The 8,577-nt window shown below is 38.0% G+C and overlaps 1 protein-coding gene across 1 annotated transcript in view; it reads right to left on the minus strand.

Annotated features, from left to right (window-relative positions):
* dab1a (DAB adaptor protein 1a) overlaps positions 1 to 5,283 on the minus strand; it is a 562,848-nt gene extending 557,565 nt beyond the window's left edge. The window contains exon 1 of the mRNA XM_067417159.1: positions 5,065 to 5,283. The gene's annotated coding sequence lies outside the window, so the exon portion shown is untranslated. The remainder of the gene's footprint in view (positions 1 to 5,064) is intronic.
* Between the last annotated feature and the right edge of the window lie 3,294 nt (positions 5,284 to 8,577).

Raw genomic sequence — 8,577 nt, forward strand, 5'->3', positions numbered from 1 at the left:
TTTACAAAAAATGGTGTGAAAAGGGAAAAACATCCAGTATGCGGCAGTCCTGTGGGAGAAAATGCCTTGTTGATGCTAGAGATCAGAGGAGAATGGGCCGACTGATTCAAGCTGATAGAAGAGCAACTTTGACTGAAATAACCACTCGTTACAACAGAGGTATGTAGCAAAGCATTTGTGAAGCCACAACACGCACAACCTTGAGGCGGATGGGCTACAACAGCAGAAGACCCCACCGGGTACCACTCATCTCCACTACAAATAGGAAAAAGAGGCTACAATTTGCACAAGCTCACCAGAATTGGACAGTTGAAGACTGAAAAAATTGAAAAAAAAGTTTCCATTTCTGTTGAGACATTCAGATGGTAGAGTCAGAATTTGGCGTAAACAGAATGAGAACATGGATCCATCATGCCTTGTTTCCACTATGCAGGCTGGTGGTGGTGTAATGGTGTGGGGGATGTTTTCTTGGTACACTTTAGGCCCCTTAGTGCCAATTGGGCATCGTTTAAATGTCACGGCCTACCTGAGCATTGTTTCTGACCATGTCCATCCCATTATGAGCACCATGTACCATCCTCTGATGGCTACTTCCAGCAGGATAATGCAGCATGTCACAATGCTCTAATCATTTTAATTTGTTTTCTTGAACATGACAATGAGTTCACTGTACTAAAATGGTCCCCACAGTCACCAGATCTCAACCCAATAGAGCATCTTTGGGTTGTGGTGGAACGGGAGCTTTGTGCCCTGGATGTGCATCCCACAAATCTCCATCAACTGCAAGATGCTATCCTATCAATATGGGCCAACATTTCTAAAGAATGCTTTCAGCACCTTGTTGAATCAATGCCACGTAGAATTAAGGCAGATCTGAAGACGAAAGGGGGTCAAACACAGTATTACAGTATTAGTATGATGTTTCTAATGTATATATATAGTTGGAAGGTAAACGGTCGGCCCAGTCTGAGGTCTTGGGTACTATGGAGAAGGTTTTCATCCGGGATATCCCTGTACTTGGCTGCATTCATCTTTCCCTCGATTGCAATAAGTTGTTATTGATGCTGCCCCAACCATGCTTCCGTGTTGGGACTGTATTGGACAGGTGATGAGCAGTGCCTGGTTTTCTCCACACATACCGCTGAGAATTAAGGCCAAAAAGTTATCTCTTGGTCTCATCAGACCAGAGAATCTTATTTCTCACCATCTTGGAGTCCTTCAGGTGTTTTTTAGCAAACTCCATGCAGGGTTTCAGGTGTCTTGCACTGAGGAGAGGCTTTTATCGGGCCACTCTGCAATAAAGCCCCCACTGGTGGAGGCCTGCAGTGATGGTTGATTTTCTACAACTTTCTCCCATCTCCCGACTGCATCTCTGGATCTCAGCCACAGTGATCTTTGGGTTCTTCTTTACCTCTCTCACCAAGGCTTTTCTTCCCCAATAGTTCAGTTTGGCTGGACGGCCAGCTCTAGGAAGGGTTCTGGTCATCCCAAACGTCTTCCATTTAAGGAACCTTAAAGGTTGTAAGCTTAAGGGTCTAAATGCTTAGGACCATGTTATATTTAAGTTTTTCTTTTTTAATAAATCTGCAAAAATGTCAAAAATTCTATGGTTTTCTGTCAATATAGGGTACTGTGTGTACATTAATGAGAAAAAAATGAACTTAAATGATTTTAACAAAATTCTGCAACATAACAGATTTAAAAATGTAATGGGGTCTGAATACTTTCAGTGCGTGTGTGCGTGCCATACACATTTCATCTTGTAGGTGACTGAGAAAACTGACACATTCTCCAGCTAAAATGTTCCACAAAGCCCAAGAAATCGAGATAGTGAACTGAATTATCAAAGAAGCAGTAGAGTATCCAAAAACTGTATTTAAGTAAAAGTACAAGTACTTATATAAATATTTACTCTAATAAAAGTAATATCCTTAATAGTTACTTGAAAAATTTGTAAAAAAAAATAAAATAAAAAATAAAAACTTGTACAATTTAAAAAGTATCCAATGAACTAGTTACTTCAGATCATATATATCCTTACTTAGGTAGTTTTTTGTTGTTGTTTTTTTTATGTATTGGATACTTTTTTTAATTGAAATTATATGATCATAATTAGATATATTTGCACAAAACACAGAGGAGACAATTATTGTTTCTGGCATTTCATCTGTAGCCCCAATATGTTGTTGTACGATGATCAAATGATGATCAACAGTAATGTCATCATCCATGTTACCAAAGCTTGGGTTGAATTTGTTTACAACAAAAATATTTGTATATCCATTCACCTTTCCTATATCTCTCAAAAAATATGATCATGTTGGTAACTACTCCGTATATCTCTAAATTCTTTTTACAACACTGGCAAAAATTATTTACACTCATAATCTTCTTCTACTTCTTCCAGCGTGCGTGCAGTTAAGTTTTGTTGACAACTACAACAACTACTCAACATACGTCACTTACAACATCCAATTGAGTAGAGAGCATTTTTTTCCTGGCTTGGCTGAAACGCACCCAATAATCACTCACATTATCAGACTCATATTCTGACTAGAATCTGAGTATGACAACGTCAGGCTACAACCAACCATGTTTATCTCAACACCATTTGAAGAGAAATTACAAATCTCAAACTACAATCTCAATCTATAATCACCTTATTTGACTGACTGCTAAATTATATACTAGTGTAAGTGTACTGTACAAATAACTTGAATCTTCATTACAGTGCACTTTGTAGCTGTATCTAGCTAAATGCCAGCCATCGAAAGGCTCCTGAAGTCATGCTGTACTGTTGAGAGATTGACAACCATGCTGTTTTGGATCCAAGGCCTTGGTTTCTGCTGACTCATTGAGATGTCAAATTGAAATGTGGTCGCCTTGACGTTGCAAAAGTGATTCCATGCATGAAAATATATCATCGGCAGAGCAAACACACATTGTCCACATAACCCTTTGCACACTTTAATTAGTTTCTTTTCACCTGCATAGTCTAGCTGTATTCTGTTTTCCATTCATGACCTTGTGGAGAATATTCAACATAAGTTTGCCTCTGAATATTTACAATCTGTCTTCATAAATTGTGTTGTGTGCGCATTTGTATTGGGGTTTTGTGGTGCACAGTACCTGCTGCATCAGCTGACAGACAGCAGAGCTAGCTGCAACAGAAACTAATTGATGTGTCTGAGACACACACTGATACAAAAACCATGTTGAGTGTAGCCAACCATGTCCCATTTCAACAAAGCATGTAAGAGGAATCAATCAGCTGGGAGCGATACCATTACACACATGCAGGAGGGCATTTATGCACAAGGAACCTCAGCACTACCTCGGAGCAGATGGAACGACTGTTAGAGCTAACTTTTTTTGACCTTGTGTATCCTAATTGCTTTTTGCATTTCAAATTCATAACCTCGCACTCATTACCCAACAAACCATCTGTCTCCCATTAAACTGGGAGAGATAGTGGGAGAGAGAGAGAGATTCAAATATGTATGTGTACACTGTTAGTCCAAGCATTCTGTGCATGTTTGTGAGTCTTAAGTACATTTTGAGGCTTAATGTAACATGCATGAACACTCTTAAACAATCTAGGTCTGATCTGGCAATGTTTAAAATAGAACAAACTTCCACACAGACATCTTTTGTGATGTACACAACTGCACACATACTGTTTGTTTTCAAAATATGCAAGAACAAATACACACTTTCTACCATAACCCAACACTGTAACTACACACCCTCTAATGATCCTTACTACGTGACTTTGGAACACATGATATCAAAATACCATTTCCAATATCAATATAATATTGACCACTGTTGGTTAAAAAGGACCAGTTTCAGTCACATAAAATGTCTGTAAAATCTCCATAAATTAACACAGAAAAAGGCACACTTTCATATTATTATTATTATTAGTAGTAGTAGTAGTAGTAGTAGTAGTACTATACATAATATTAATAATAATAATAATAATTCTTATTTTACTGTAATAATAATATAAAAAAAAACAAAATAAATGTTTAGGTAATAAATAAATTATTTACAAAATATATATTATAATTTATAATAAAGAGTGTTTTTTTCTACATACACCACCACTACTAATAATGATGATAATAACATTATTAATAATACTAATAATAATAAAGATGTGTTTTACTGTATACTACTACTACTACTACTACTACTAATAATAATAATAATAATACCTGTAATGTAATTAAAATGATATATAGACGTATTAATCAAATGTATAAAATTATTTAAAATATTAATTTGTATGATGATGGCAGTGATTATTATTATTTTATTATTAATTATTATTATTATTATTATTATTATTATTATTATTATTATTATTATTATTATTATTATTATTATTAAAGTGTGTGTTTTACTGTATAATAATAATAATAATAATAATAATAATAATAATAATAATATATTAGCTATTATTATTATTATTATTATTATTGTTATTCTTTTAATGGTGTTTTATTGTATAATAATAATAATAATAATAATAATAATAATAATAAATACAAATAATGAGTATTATTATTATTATTTTACTTATAAATTATTATATGTTAATATATTTATTATTTTTTTTATAATTTTTAGTTTAAGTATTAAAGTATAATTTACAATAGTATTATAGTACTATAGTAAAGAGTACTATGTGCTAAATTAGCTGTTTTCTTCATTCATTGACTGGTCAGTGTAGTTGATTTAATTTTTTTCTATCTATGAATAAATATAGTGCCCTCAAAGGCAGGCACAACCTCACAAACACACTCTCTCTCTCTCTCTCTCTCTCTCTCTCTCTCTCTCTCTCTCTCTCAGAAAGAATCTTGTGCACCCACTCTGAGGTAAAAGCCCTGACACAGTGCCTGCAGTGTACCCACACTGTTAATACAATCTCTTAGATTTAATCTTAACCGCCATACATTAACTCAAGCAACTACTGCACTTTATACACACTGTCCCATATCTTTCAAATACACACAGTGTCGTATGCCCTGTGACCCCCCTAAAGGAAAGATCCCCTACCTTTGCCCCCTATAGTGCAGTCCAGCCAAGCACGCCTCCTCTCTCAGAGTTCCTTTACACACCTGAAGAGTCTCTTTCCTCTTCTGTCCTCGTAAAATAAAGCAGGGTATCAACGGGACCCAGAAAGGTTAGTGGAAACCTCTGCCTCGCTCTGCTGTAGTATATGTGACTATCCCAGAATCAGATAGGAATCCTCTCCTGCAGCAGTATCAGCAACAGCAGCAGCCGACCGGCTCACCAGCTCAATGAGGGTGACTACAGGACTACTGCAGGAACAGCAGCATCAGACTCTCTCACACACACACACGCCCCTCTCTGCACACACACACCAGGCCACATTACTCCTGCCTTCACTCCGCTCTACCTTATTCTGTCGAATAGCAGCACCACTCTTTATTTATTTAAAAAAAAGAAAATCCAGTGGCTTCTCCATTCAGTTTCATCCATTTCACCCTACCTCATTCCAGGGGTATCCCTGATGCATGGGTTTTACTCCTCCTGGGATTTCCAGAAATACAATTTGTCTGGTCCAGAGAGTGTGTCTCAGAGCTGGATAGCATTACAGGGAATTTCTGTTAGGAAATATGGATTAAACATGACTCAGGTGCTTTGAAATACTGTGCTATAATGTATTCACTCACTATGAGATGTTGACTGTGTTTACATGAACATAAGCATTATGTTATTAAACAGAATTTAATCCTTTACTGATTATGTAAGTGGCGTGTAAACTCATTAACCAGATTACGCCAATATTATGGTTTCTAGAAACCTTTGGCATATCATGTATTAATCAGAATTTTCATAAGCCCCTTTCACACTGCGATTCCGGCAAATACACGGATAATGCGACCCGGTATTTGTTCCTGGGCCGCTAGATTTGGTCCATTCTCACTGCCAGCGAAATACCGTAATATGAGCGCTTTCACACACAACGCTTAACGGTCCCGGGTCAAGTTGACACGTGACATCCTGATGTGACGTATAACGGCGAGCGATCTCAGCTTCAGCGCGGATAGTAAGGAGCTCCGTGGTCTCGACTTGTGTCCAGTTTGCCCACATTTCTGCTTGTTTAATTTTAGTTTCTTTTGTATACGAACACTCTCTGCGTTTAAAACATCGACTAGCTCTTCTGGCACTGCAGGGTTGTATTATTGAAAAAACAAGCTCTAGGAGTCGCACGATAGCGACACGTTGCAGCATTAGTTTCGGCTTTTGTTCACACAGCGCTCGACCCGGGTCGAATACCGCAATATTACTAGGTCCCCGACCCGGGTCGAATTCGGTAATCAATCCCGGGACGTGGTTGCTTTCACACAGAAGGCGACCCGGCAATGTTCTGGGAATATTGCGGGTCCGACGTGCAGTGTGAAAGGGGCTAAAGTCATGTAAACAGGAATATTCACAACAACTGATTATTTATTTAATATATGTGCATGTCTATAATTCTTAAAAGTTATTCATTAAACATTTTAGGTACATTTTTTTGCCAACATTTTATAAACATAAGAAAAGTCACTGCCTTTGCTGTTTGTAAATCACATGATTTTTCATCGTACTCTTGCAAGAGTGAGTTGTTGTCAAGGATGTAAAAATGTATTTATGAGTCAACTACATTTCTGTTCAACTAACTAAAACATGTATTTTTTGTACACTTTTCTATGGTTAATCTTTTTTATCATTGAATTACTTTTTTAAAAACTGAATTTAAATAAAAATAAACTGATTTTATTTTTATTTGAAATCTCAGGTACGGTAGTTAAAAATAAAAAAAATATTTGTATTTTAGAGAGAGAGAGAGAGAGAGAGAGAGAGAGAGAGAGAGAGAGAGAGAGAGAGAGAGAGAGAGAGAGAGAGAGAGAGAGAGAGAGAGAGAGAGAGAGAGAGAGAGAGAGAGAGAGAGAGAGAGAGAGAGAGAGAGAGAGAGAGAGAGAGAGAGAGAGAGAGAGAGAGAGAGAGAGAGAGAGAGAGCTAAGGAAATGCAGCTGAACGAATTTACGTGCGTCTTTTAAATAGCATATAAAAATGAATGGCGAAGCAATATGTGGCGGCCGGTGTTGATTCTGTGGCGGACTGCCACAGATTAGTCTATGTGTGGGAAACACTGGATACGTACACTTTTTTTCCCGGGAACCGGGCGATTGAGGCAGGTGTACAAACATACAGAGTGATGATGACGGCGCAAGGATATATATGCGTACCAGCATATAAGACGGGCGTCTAAGAGAAAGGCATCGGTTCAAAATGTCTTCAGGAAGCCTTTCGAAGGGAATCCTGGGATTTTTTTATGAACCCAGAAAAAGTCAGGACCTCGGTTTAACGTCTCATCTGAAGGACGTTGCTTTTTGACAGTATAGTGTCCCTATCAGCGACCTAGTTTTCCCAAGAGGTCTCCCATCCAGGTACTGACCAGGCTCACCCATGCTTAACTTCAGTGGGAAACCAGTCTTGGGTTACAGGGAGATATGGCTGCTGGCTAGAACCTAGAAGGTAAGCAGAATAATGGTAACAGAAAATACAAGCGCTGTGTTCGTCCATGCCTGCATTTCTCAACGCCTATCAACGATCACAGGCTGTGTGTTATTGGTCTGGGAGCAGAGCATGCATGTTCAGCCCTTGAGGTTTCAGCGTTTAGTTGATCTTGAGACTAAGTCACACAGATCTGGGAAGCTGGGATTTATTCTAGTCTCCCCTCCCTCCCCCTTTGAAGGGGGTGTTGGGGTTACAAGAGGTTGTTTTTAGAAAACATTTTAAGTAGGCATTGGAAGCCTGGCTCTTGTGGCTCTTAGAAGGACTGGGTTGGTCTAAGCTGAGGTTGGGCCCACTCCTCACTCAAAGAGTGAACTATACTACTGTACATACATTCAGAAGCAGGCTGTTTTGCTCCTATTGTTGTTGGTTGGGGGTCATAGGCTTAGCTGAGGCTGTGTCTATTTCTGGTAGCACTAATCTAATTCGCCTTATTCACCTGGCGGCCATTTTGAAAACTCGAACGCCGTTGAGGGGTACACAAACCCGGAAGTTGGACTCCGATACGGTACAAATCAGTAGCAGCATTCTGTTTCACTCACTTTCTGCCTGTTGTGTGTAACAAAATCATGTAATGCATCACTATGTTTATGTAAATAGTTTTCTTTTTTTAATGTTTTTTAATTTTGCTCCTAATGTAATTTCTAATGTTCTGCCCTTTTCTGGTACGTTTTTCCATACAAACAATATACAAGCAGGCCATTCCTCCATACCAATAACTGTACATAGTTACCTTCACAAACCTACACCAGTGTGCCTATCACTGTTTTTGAATGACTTATTTCTTGCTGATGTTCTGAACAGTTGTAAAGTTATGAAAGACATCATCCATGTGTAATAAAATTGTACTTCATTCTTTAGATGAATTTTGAAGTGATATATTCTTGAAAACTCAGAGATATGGATTCGGACAGCTATTACATCACCACACAACCCTTGCATTTGTCAAAAGCAGTAGGTAACTCGGCCAGGGATTTTTACTCG

This window comes from Pseudorasbora parva, chromosome 15 (assembly GCF_024679245.1).
Source record: "Pseudorasbora parva isolate DD20220531a chromosome 15, ASM2467924v1, whole genome shotgun sequence".
Lineage (NCBI taxonomy): Eukaryota > Metazoa > Chordata > Actinopteri > Cypriniformes > Gobionidae > Pseudorasbora > Pseudorasbora parva.